Here is a 12,417-nt window from a genome sequence, read left to right on the forward strand (position 1 = left end):
AAAAGGAAAATGAAATAACCCAGAGAAGATGTAAAAAAACCTTTTGGGAGCACTGCTTCAATAAAGAAAACATTTCAGTGTTAATTATTGAATAGAAATGATGGAAAAGGTAACGTGGAAGAAAGCAGAGAGAAAAGCGAAGATTTACCTTGCAACTGGGAACAACAGCCCAACTCAAGGCTGGGAGCTGGTAATGGGACGTGCTGCCCCCATCAGAAAAAAAAAAAAAAAAACGTGAAATATTGTAGCACATCTTCCCTCCCGTTTTGAGCAGCGGGGGGGGGGGGGGGGGGGGGGGGGGGGGGGGGGGGGGGGAGCATGTCAGAGCTCTTTGGAGCTCCCGTAGTAAGCCGGGCATGATTTGCTGATTCTTACAGCAACCCCTGAAGGTAGGCATTCCTAAAGGGTAGCCCCGAGGGTCCGATGCCTTGTCCAAGGTCATAGAGCTGGGAGCCTTGAGCTGAGGTTATGAACCCACGTATTCCCTTTACACTACCCTTCAGGGGCTCTCCAGGACAGACAGAAGAGAGAACCCAGAAAGCTCAGAGAGAGGCATGATCACTGTTGTGTTAGTGACCAAGATAGGACCTTGGTAACGTCTGGGTAGAATTCTCCGAAGAGGAACGGGGTCAAGCTGAGTTGTGCAGGCAGTAATGAGAGGACCGTTTTAGGAACCAGAAGTGAGCCTTTGTGACTGTCAATTATTCAGGTTAGATGTTTACAATGAGCAGTCTAGCTTCTGGCCAATATTAACTTCTGTTCCTATTACTATCAGATTAATTGCATTTGGTTGCTCTTTCTAAATGCACTTCAAATCAGGAAACCTATAATTCAGCACTTAGTCATTAAAGTAGCAGCGGATCTGCAACTGTGTTATCTGAAGCTCATCTACAAAATGAAACAAAAATCCAGGGTTGGTTTTTTTTTGGGGTATTTTGGCATGATAAACAGAGCATTAATAATAAGTAACGAGGATGTGATTTCTAAATTGAAAATGTCTGAACTGAAAAATTCTTCAGATAACAAAAGAAATCAAGGCAAATAGACAAAAGAGGACTGAAGGAACACGGGTAGATTTGCATTTTAAACAACGGCTCTCTAGAATACATAAAAACATGGTGGTAAAAACTGTCACTTCAAGATTATAGAAACCATGAAATATACAAATACTGTGTATGTTAGGATGTTCATGTACAAAGGTAAGATAGACTTAAGGGGAGTTAGTATTATCTGACACATTTCAAATACTAAAATATTAAAAAGTCTTATTTCCCATGTACTTCAGAGACTATATATAAAAAGGCGTGTGTATCAATATATATACATAAATAAAACAGTCTTCATTTTTCATTGTTCCCCATGATCACATGCCTTTACTCGCAGCTGCTTATCAAGTACTGTTTCACGGCTGATCAATAAAACACGGTTTACATCAAATGACCAGAGAGTTGTCAATTTTTAAAAATCCCAGCCTCTCTGGTCGGTTGCTGACTTCAAAGATATGCATTAAGATTATTAAGCAAGTGATGATTGATTTATTACATAACATTAAGACATGTTTTCTTTGAAGCACAAATTAAAAGGTCATGGAGGCCCCAATTTTTCTCCAGGTTGAGAGTGAAGAATGCAGAATAGATCATTTTGCTGGCCATGAAGGACATGGAAAGGGGATTTGAAGTGACTCTCCTTTCCAGGCAATATTTTAATGAAATGCTTAATATTCTGCAGTGAATTAATGAGGCTGTTCTCTATTTTCAAACAATGGTGAACAATTAAGACCCAATCCTGAAAACAAATTGACATGGCTGTTATTTTTTGACAGTTTTAAAATGACCATCGCTGGAGCAACAGGGCATTATTTAACAAGACAGAAAAATAACCACTGACATCCAGCAATTCAGTGGAGATATCTGAGGGGGAAAAAATGTCTGTGGCAGCCGCTGCTCCTAGAAAAAAAGCTGACATTTTAGGATGAAAGCAATTTGACCAGCTGAAACCTCGACGTGCTTTGTGCCGTGTTCAGAAGTCACCCAAAATACATGGCAAGGTCTTAAACATTCCCCATAAAGCCAGCAGGCTGGGCAATTGCTCAGCCCTGGTTGCAAAATACTCAGAGACGAGATGGGTGCAGATCTTTGAAGAGCTCAGACTTGCAAATGAATGGAATTAATTAGCCACAGGAGTATAAGAGAAACCATACATCAAGTGTGGGAAAAGGAATTACATATACAGATTCACCGGGAAAAACTGACCTTCCAAGTGAACTCAAAATTCAATCCAAGACTGCCATCAACACCCACACGTCCTAAATAATCAGGAACTATATTGCTCAGCAAGCTTGTACCACGACGCAAACAGAATAATAAACGATCTCATAGGTTCCCAGTGCCTTATGATGGAAAATGAGGAGGAAATTCCAGTGGTCAATGAGAATGAACTATTTTTCATGCCCAAGATTCACAGAACACCAGGGAACTTTTCTTATACTTTTGTGAGTTGTAACTGTGTTTACCTCACTATCTTCCCCAAGGAACATTTTTCTAATTCTACTTCTCAGAGCTCCAGTCTTTGCTTCCCAGGTTGCAAAGTTATTTTGCTTGCTATTTTAGATAACTTCTGTAATTTAGTCCTTCCCCCCCAAAAAAGAAAAGTCTATATGGCCAAATTGATGGCCTGAAATGATACGTTTAAAGAATAATTCATTATACTATCAAGATCTTGGCATGCCAGTGTCTGAAAAGATATTTTGAGCGGTCAGGTCTAAAGCACCTATTTTTTCATTGACTGACATGTCAAGTGCTTGATGGAATAATTAATTGTTCCCACTGACATGACCATGGCACACAACCCTTGGACTCGGTGTAGCATTTTTCAGGTTGATGAATAACACTGACAGTGTTTCCGTGGTGGATCAAACTGAGAAGGTGAGGTCAGGTATAGGGACTTGCCGAAGGAGGGGATGGGGGTTTAGGGATGGAGGGAAGAGTGGGGAGAGGACCAGGGACATGATAAATGTCAGTCGTGATGGTGGTCCATGTTCTACACTTCTCAATTAAAAATATACACAAGTCCATATTTCTACAGGATTGCAGCAAAATAGCCCCTTCCAAGTAGTATTCTGCTTTCTTGCTTGGAAAGGTTTTTTTTTTTTCTCCTTTTTTTTTCTGACTTGCAATCTATTTGCTGCTACTGCACTCAATTCAGAAACTTAATTCCTCTGACTCAGAGTCGCGCAAGCCAAAAGAAGGCACCCAGACCAAAACCATTCGAGCATTATCCTCAGCACAGGTCCTGTACATATTCCCAAGATATACCCTGCTCCTGAGGTGTCATCATCCATCCCTGTGTCTCTAGAGTAGGCCAAATCTAAACCTTTCTAGCCAAGGGAACACCTTCTGAAAGCCTGAAGACCCACAGAGCAGACATGTCAGGAGCCCTTGGTGATGTTAAGGGGCAGATGGACAAAATGCTGAATACTGACAAAGGTGTCTGTCCACATAGGCAGTAATGCATTAGGCACTTCCCATTCACATAAAGAACTTTTTTTCCCTGTGTTGCAAAGGCAGGCTTGGGTATTCACTGAGACAAATCTCTAGTTTCTCTATCATATTTGCAAATGATATGACTGATAATGGGTGAATATCCAAACTTATCACTAGCTCATACAACTCAACATCAAAAAAAAAAAAAAAACCGATTAAAAGATGGGCAGGAGACCTTAAGAGTCATTTTTCCCAAGACGACATACAGATGGCCAACAAGTATATGAAAAGACGTTCCACATCACTAATCGTCAGGGAAATGCAAATCAAAACCACCACGAGGGCAGATACTCAGAGAAAACCATAATTCAGAAAGACACATGCACCCCCAATGTACACTGCAGCACTATTTACAATAGCCGGGTCATGGAAGTAACCTAAATGCCCACTGACAGACAAATAGATAAAGATGTGGTACATATATACAATGGAATATTACTCGGCCATAAAAAGGAACGAAATTGGGTCATTTGTAAAGACGTGGATGGACCTAGAGACTGTCATACAGAGTGAAGTAAGTCAGAAAGAGAAAAACAAATAACGTATATTAACGCATATATGTGGAATCTAGAAAAATGGTACAGATGAACCGGTTTGCAGGGCAGAAATAGAGACACAGATGTAGAGAACAAATGTATGGACATCAAGCGGGGAAAGCAGGGTGGGGTCATGGTGGGATTAACTGGGAGATTGGGATTGACATATATACACTAATATGTATAAAACAGATAACTAATAAGAACCTGCTGTATTAAAAAAAATTAAACTAAAAAAAAAAAAACACAGGGCTTCCCTGGTGGCGCAGAGGTTGAGAGTCTGCCTGCCGATGCAGGGGACACGGGTTTGTGCCCCGGTCCGGGAAGATCCCACATGCCGCGGAGCGGCTGGGCCCATGAGCCATGGCCGCTGAGCCTGCGCTCCGCAACGGGAGAGGCCACAACAGTGAGAGGCCTGCATACCGCAAAAAAAAAAAAAACCACAATGAGATATCACCTCACACGTGTCAGAATGGCCGTCATCAAAATGTCCACAAATAACAAATGTCGGCGAGAAGGTGGAGAAGAGGGAACCTTCATCCACTATTGGTGGGACTATAAACTGGTGCGGCCACAGTGGAAAACAGTATGGAGATTTTTCCATAAAACTAAAACCCGAACTACCATACAACCAAGCAACTCCACTCTTGGGTATATTTCCGAAGAACATGAAAATATTAATTCGAAAAGATATATGCACCCCAATGTTCATAGCAGTATTATTTACAAGAGCCAAGACATGGAAGTAACCTGAGTGTCCAATAACAGATGAATGGATAAGGCAGATGTGGTTTACAGCGGAATACCACTCGGTCATAAAAGAGAAAGAAATTTTTCCATTTGCAGCAACATGGACGGACTCAGAGGGTACTGTGCTTAGTAAAATAAGTCAGACAGAAAGACAAATACTGTATGATATCACTTACATGTGGAATCTAAAGAATAGAACTAATGAATATAACAAAAAAGAAACAGACTCACAGATATTAGAGAACAAACGAGCAGTTATCAATGGGGAGAGGGAAGTGGGGAGGCAAGATAGGGGTAGGGGGTTAAGAGGTACAAACTACTATGTATAAAATAAACAAGCTGCAAGGATATATTGTACAACATGGGGAATATAGCCAACATTTTGTAATAACTGTAAATGAAACATAACCTTTAAAACTGTGAATCGCTCTGTTGTATACCTGAAACATATTGCACAGCAACTGTACCTCAATTTTTTAATAAAAGGGGTGGTGTCAGGCTTGGAGCTTCATTGAGACAAACTCTAATTTCCAGGCAGAGCCCTTCTCAATCACGTGCCCCCGACCAATAAGCAATCATCATTAATAACACCTGCCTCAAGAGTTCCCCTCTCCCTCCACCAAATAGCAATTCACTTTATTTCTTTAAAAAAGTAAAATAAACACAGCTTTGGTTTCCCCCCCTTCCTGGTAGTCATTTTCCTACATATAATTGAAAACTCTGGGCTATACCAGGATTTCTTGAAGTTTCAGCCCATCCTTAAACACTTTAGCAAATAAATGAATCCCCCCTCCCCCCAGGATTAAGAACGCACATTTTGGAAAAAGACTTAAGCGTGAAGCCCAGAAGAACCTCCTTCCCGTCAGAGCCACCTTGCAACTACCTTACATAACTGACCCGTGAGTTTACATATGTGCATATATTTGCACAGATCACGTACCATTTGCCGTTTCATCACAGACGGAAGGAGCAGAAGCGAAGTTGAGGTGCGGGTACCCCTCATGTAGCAGCCGAGAACGCTGAGGCCAGGAGAAGGCAGGTGGGCGCTCAGGCCTTCATGGTTGGTGAAATTCTCAGGTGATGTTGACAAACGCACTCAGTGGGAAGCAAAGTTCGACTCCTACAGCCCTAGAGCCTCTGCAACTTTTGTCTGGGGCCCATCTGGTGTCTGTGAACTTTTCCACCACTTGGACCGTCAGCCCACCGCTGAGTCGAGCAGACCTCCATGGCCACTGTCCTCAGAGCATCTCAGGCTAAAGCTGTCACACGCGGAGGTTTCTCTGGTGCTCACAGGCCTAGGACTCTAGCGTCCTGTGGGTCTGCATCTTCTTCCTCCTTGTCAGCCACCTCGTCTTCTTCCTTCTTCCGCCTCCCAGCTCCTCTCCCTGCTTAGGAGGCCTCTCTGTGTGCCAGACACTAGGTGTGTTCTTATACTTGCTCGGGAAGGACCTTCCCCGGCCCCTCTACGCCCCAGCTCCAGCTCCAGCTCCAGCTCCAGCCCCAGCGCACGGCACCTCCCTCGGTTACAACAGGCTCCTTCCCTTCCCAGCAGCCCCTCAGTTTATCCTTAAATACCTTCACCTGCGTGATTATTTGATTAAGATCAGGCGCCTCTGTTCCTCACAATTGTTTGCTCGGCAAAGTGCCTCGCGGGTAGAAGAACCAAATAAAGCCTCACACAACCTTCAGGATGGTTCCCTTAATAGCCTGCATTTACAGATGAGAAAACTGTAGTTTCCTACAAAGGCTGGTTTTGGAGGGTGTCAGTGGCTTGCCTGAGGTCACTCGGGCGGTAAGGGGCAGGCCAGAACCTGTAACGTTCACCACCCAGCCCCTCGTCATCGCGGCTCTGCAAAGCCTCTCTCATTTCCCCTAAGACTTCACGTGTTTGCACTTGCCCAACATCATTACCCTACAGAAGACCCTCGGAGGGTCTCAGGAAGCCTGAGTGGGGGAAGTGGACGTTATCCACGTGTATTATGGGTCCTCCTCCCAAGGGACAGCCCAACAGAGGAAGTGCAAAATCTGCTACAAGGCCTTACCGCCGTGGGTGACCACCCAGACCACGATGTTTTTAGTCCAGACCTTTCTGCAGCGTTCCTGACCAGCGGTATTTACTTCCACCAAGAAAGCCGACTTTTAAATGCTAATATTGGGAGAAGGGTGGAGAAGAAGACGGGGAGGAAGAGGAAGAAGAACTAAGGAAGAAGAAGCAAAAAGACAAAAGCAGACAAGAGCCTTCGCAGCTGTTGGCGCTTCTCACTCGTTTAAAAGCAAAGTCGTAAAAGAACGGGTGCCTTTTTCTGCATATTACTTTTATTCCTTGTCCCCCAGATTTATTGCCTGCACCAAGTAGCAGTCACCATAAAACTCTTTTCAACAGACTGCTATTTGCATTGCAAAAGCAAGACTATCGGAGAACATATAATCCAGTACAAAGTCAATATGATAGCATCACCAAGCGATTTCTGAGAGGCGGTTTATTTGCATAGAGATACCTGCCGGGCAGAACCGAAATCCCATCTGGGCTCCGTGTCTCGTGTCTCGGTGTGGTGATGGCAGTACAGATGCTCCACCATCACATCTTCCTTTTAATTTCACAGGCAAGAGGATGCATTGACATCCTTGTGAACCGGAGGAGGAAAAACTCCCAGTCCCATTTCCACCAAGTGAACCATAAACGCTTCGAAAAACATCTTGTGTAAATTCTCTAGCTGAACGTTGCTGAATATTCCCTGCATTTTTGAAAAGGGCTATGTAGATAAAGATGTTTCTCTGGAGGATTTACATTTTTCTATCAGTGTAGAATTGCTCTCACTGTCAATCAGTGCTTTCTTGCTTTGCTCTCCATTTCCTGCCGGCCCCAGGGGCTGGAGTACTTGCCGCAGGAAGATGTTGCTGCAGGAAGCAGTTGCTTCCGGTTTCCTCAGCGTTTGCATTGTCTGCCTCTGCCTCCTTTTCCTCAAACTTTCCAACGTTCATGCTGGCCTTTCCCTGCCTCTCCTTTGGCCTGTTCGGTGTGTCTGGTACTTCCCTCATTTCACTCTTGTCCTCGGCTTTATTTACTGTCTATTCCACCTTAAGGGTGGGTTTTCTTCTGGGACTTGGAACCTTGACCTTTAACTCACCCCCTTGCTAATGCCTCATCCAATCACCTCACAGCAAACTGGCCTGATTTCTCCGGCACCTTTATTTAACCCTGTGCCCAGCTCCTATTTCCCCCTAAGACCATAGGTACTTCTACAGATTTGCGTCCTTGCGATTTGCTTTCCAGATTTTTTTTTTTTTTAACTACCATTACATTTTCCCTCCACTTGTCCTCCTGAGGCCCTTGACTTGAGAGTCAGGAACGTGTTAGGGCAGCTGGATGGCATTAAACTTGGAATACGAAGGCCTGAGTCCACGTCCTTCCACTGCCATGGTGTAGTGTGGGGATAATCACACCTGGAGTCTGGGATGGCTACATTAGTTGGGTTCTTTCAGGCTGGAAGGAAGAGGTCATCCCATGCATGACCTGAATGTACGGGTGGCCTCGTGGATACCTGGAGAGTAAAAGCTCATAGTTGTACTTGATACAAAAGAAGCGCCAATAACTGAGATCTGGTGTCTTGGTACCAGAAACCTCGGCATCTTCCTCACGTCTCACATCCAAATGTCCCTGCTGAAGGGATCTGCGTGGGTCATTTCTTTACCCTTTATCTTACAACTGCCCGAATGGATAGAATGCAGTTCACTTATCGATCCCCGGTCCAATCAACTGTGATCTGGTGGCACCGTTGATTTAACTCACAAACAAGACGCAACCGGCCAGAGTGACTTCACGCTAAAAGCACGGCCTGGTACCCATTCCCCAGGAGGCAGATACAGCCGTGGCCACTGCTTACAGCAGCCTGCCTGGAGGGGGATTTTTGCAACACTAATCTTCACGCTCCCTGAGAAAGAGATCCAGTGGTCAAATGAATTCAGAAACGGTGCATATTACCTCTTCCTATTTAGAAACTCACGGTGTACATTCGTGTATCAGAAGTAGGGAGAAACCCTGCAAAAAACACCTCTACTCGGCTTGAGGCAGCATTTCCCTAGTAAACCGTTTCTGATGTAACATCCTAAGGATACCCAGTGGAAGACACTTTGCCAAGGGCTGGCTTGGACCTCATGAGCTGTCTAGTGTCATCAGCTGACACTCTCTCCTAGAGCGGCAGTTCCCAGCCCCTATGCATCAGAACATCTGGGGACATTTGACCAAACAGAGTCAGCTGATGGTACCCGTGAGATTCTGATTAACTTGGCTTGGGGAGAGGTCTGGAGATCAGAATTTAAATGCTCCCCAGGTACTACAGCTATAAATGATAATAGTCCTACGTGTCATAGTATAATAATAGCATTTACTGAACAGATGTTACGTGCCAGGCCCTAAACAAGTAGGACTTCATTTTTTTATTTTATCCTTAAATCTACCCTACCTAATAGATATTGCCACCAGTTTAGGAGAGAATTGAAGTTTCCTGAGGCAAAGCAACAAACCCATGGTCGCACAGCTTCTGTGCTACAAGGGTGAGGAAGCAGGGCCTTCTGATTTCTGTAACTGAATTCTTGTGTCTACACAACATGCCTCTCCCAGGAATCTTCTCTCTTGGCCTGAAAGTGCCTGTTAATGGTGGGCAGTCAACAAACCGTTGTGGAATGAACAATGCCATGAAGGATCTCCAAGTTCCTTTTCAGCAAAAACATCCCAAAATTCTGCAACTCATGGTTGTGAAAAATAAATGATAGCAAATACCTGAAGCACTGCATTAGATCAGATCCATGTGAAAACTCGATATTAACACCCCTTTGTGCTGAAAAGCCCTCCTTAATTAACATGCCACCATTTTTTGGCATCTAGACTTAAATGAACTCCTCCACTTATAGTCTGGTTCTTCTCAAACTAAATGATAACAGCACTTGCATATGCAATAAACTATAAAGCCAATATAAGAAAGAATTTAGCTCCTAAGGACTGAGGAACTAATGGGCTATCTCGAGATCCTACAGTAGAGCTCTCCTCCCAAGAAAATTCCTTTGCATCAAAGAGAATGCATTCCACTAAACAGCTTCTCTCACTAGAAATCATCTTCCCAGGACCAAATGCTCTTTGCACAAGATGATCAGGAGATATTACAGAGGATTCAGGAATTGGCTGCAGCTAAGAAATTACACACTTGAACCTGAAAACTGTCCAGGATAATTTTCCCACTTTCCCTCAAAACAGGGATGAAAAAAATCCATCACACACAGAAGCAAGGCCCTACTCCTGGCGCTCAGGTGTCTGGAATTTACGAGATTATTACACCCAGGCTTCTGGGCGCAGAGGCCATTTGGAAGGGCTTGACTGCCACCTTGTGGTCAAAATGTGCATTACCGTTCAAAGTGAGGGCCCACATAACCTGTGCCTGGCTCTAAGCCACTTCTTCCATGATACGAGGGCTTATGACATCTTTTGCCATGCCCCAGTAAGCTAACCGAGGAGGACAGTATTAAAGTGTCTGGCACTAGCCCTTGATTGGGAATATGGTATTTTGAATGACTGGTTTCTCCAAGGCAACCACACCTGAGTTAATTTGCTTATATGCTCCTAGTTTCAAAAAAGCGAGTATTTTTCTAATTCTCTCTCCATTGACTGTTTCAAAGAAAACTATACTATAACTGCAAGAAAAAACCTAACTCCAGGACTTCGTTCTCTATTTTCTTTTCCACCCAATTTCTCTCTTCTTTTTCCTTCTCTCCCTCCCTCCTTTCCCCCCTTTGCTCCTTCCCTCCCTTCCTTCCTTCCTCCCTTCCTTCCTTCCTTCCTACATTACCTCCCTGTTTAAATTCCTTCACAATCCATCTATTACTTATTAGCTGTGTGGCTTTGGGCAAGTTCCTTAACCTCTCTGTTAAACATCCCAAAGAATGGTTTTTACATTTTTTAAAAGATTGGGGGTGGGGACCAACGAATAGTAATATGGGACAGAGAACTCATATGGCCCACAAAGCCCAGTCTCGCCTTCTACCATATGAAGTACACGGGATCATCCATAAGGAGTCTTTAAAACAAATAAAATCTGAGGGCTTCCCTGGTGGCGCAGTGGTTGACAGTCTGCCTGCCGATGCAGGGGACGCGGGTTCGTGCCCCGGTCCGGGAAGATCCCACATGCCGCGGAGCGGCTGGGCCCGTGAGCCATGGCCGCTGAGCCTGCGCGTCCGGAGCCTGTGCTCCACAACGGGAGAGGCCACAACAGTGAGAGGCCCGCGTACCGCAAAAAAAAAAAAAAAAAAAATCTGAATCGAATAAAGCCTTAGAAGCCTGCTGGCAAGCAGTAGAAGGGCGAGTGGAACAAGCCGAAGGGCATCACCCTGGCCCCGTTGTGGATGCTTCAGTGGGTCTCGGAAGTCCCCCCATCACAGTCTCCCGATTGCTGGGAACGTTGGCTACTAATGGATTACGACCGAACTGCCCTCAGCTGAAGAGACCTGCCCTGCCTAAGGAGCCTGCGCAGCGCCCCCCTGAGGCCTCTCCTGCTACTGCATTGCAGCGCCATTCCTCCCTCCACCCAAGACTGGGCCCCTTCCTCACAGGTGTTAATCATGAGCCTCTTCCCCAATGACCCACCTGTGTATGAATCTCCATCCCAGAGTCTATTTCCCAGGGAACACGACCTAAGACATCCCTCCACAGTCTATTCCCAGCATAACAGCTAGAGTTAGCCTCTTCAAAGCCTCTTCAAAGTAAGTCGGGTCATTCCTCCTGTTTGAGATCCTTTCAATGACTCCCAACTCATAAGCATCAAAGGACAAGAGCCTTGCCATCTGCACCCCAAGCCCATTGCCTCTTTGACCTCATCTCCTACTCCTCTGCCCCTCGATCACTCCAGCTACACTGGCTTCCTTGCTGTTCCTCAAACGCACCAGGCATCCTCCTGCCTCAAGACCTTGGCACGCACCATCCGGTCTTCCTGGGATGCTCTTTGCTCTGCTGTCTACTTTCCTCCTCCTTTAGCTGCTTTAAATCTTGACTCAAAGGTGACCTCAGCGAGGATTTCCGTATCCTCTACCTAAGTGTGCCCAACTCCACCCCACCCCAGAGCGCCACATCCCTCGTCCCCGTTTTAGTTTTGTCCATACCATGTATCAACATCCAGCACACAATATATTTCCCTTATGTAGGTTAATATTTGTCTCCTCCACCGGAACGCAAGGTCCATGAAGGCAAGGACTTTTTTCTGTTCTGCTCACTGCTGTATCCCCAGAACCTAGAGTAGAGATGGTACCCAGTAGTTTCTCCATCAATAGTAAATAATTGAGTGAATAAATGGAGAACTATGGACATGGAATCAGAAGACCTGTGATCTTTAGAGAAGTCCTTTAAACAGCATCTGACTCTTTTCACGTTAAACATGGGAACAATTCTGGGACTTCCCTGGTGGTCCAGTGGTTAAGACTCCACGCTCCCAATGCAGGGGGCGCAGGTTCAATCCCTGTTCAGGGAACTAGATCCAGCCATGAAGATCCCGCGTGCTGCAGCTAAGACCTGGAGCAGCCGGATAACTAAATAAATAAACAAACAA

At 45.0% G+C, this 12,417-nt stretch overlaps 1 protein-coding gene across 1 annotated transcript in view; it reads right to left on the reverse strand.

Moving 5' to 3' along the window:
* Positions 1 to 353: 353 nt before the first annotated feature.
* EOGT (EGF domain specific O-linked N-acetylglucosamine transferase) overlaps positions 354 to 12,417 on the reverse strand; it is a 48,087-nt gene continuing 36,023 nt past the window's right edge. Inside the window, exon 17 of the transcript XR_004528598.2 lies at positions 354 to 12,397. The gene's annotated coding sequence lies outside the window, so the exon portion shown is untranslated. The remainder of the gene's footprint in view (positions 12,398 to 12,417) is intronic.

The sequence above is a fragment of the Tursiops truncatus genome, chromosome 10 (assembly GCF_011762595.2).
Source record: "Tursiops truncatus isolate mTurTru1 chromosome 10, mTurTru1.mat.Y, whole genome shotgun sequence".
Lineage (NCBI taxonomy): Eukaryota > Metazoa > Chordata > Mammalia > Artiodactyla > Delphinidae > Tursiops > Tursiops truncatus.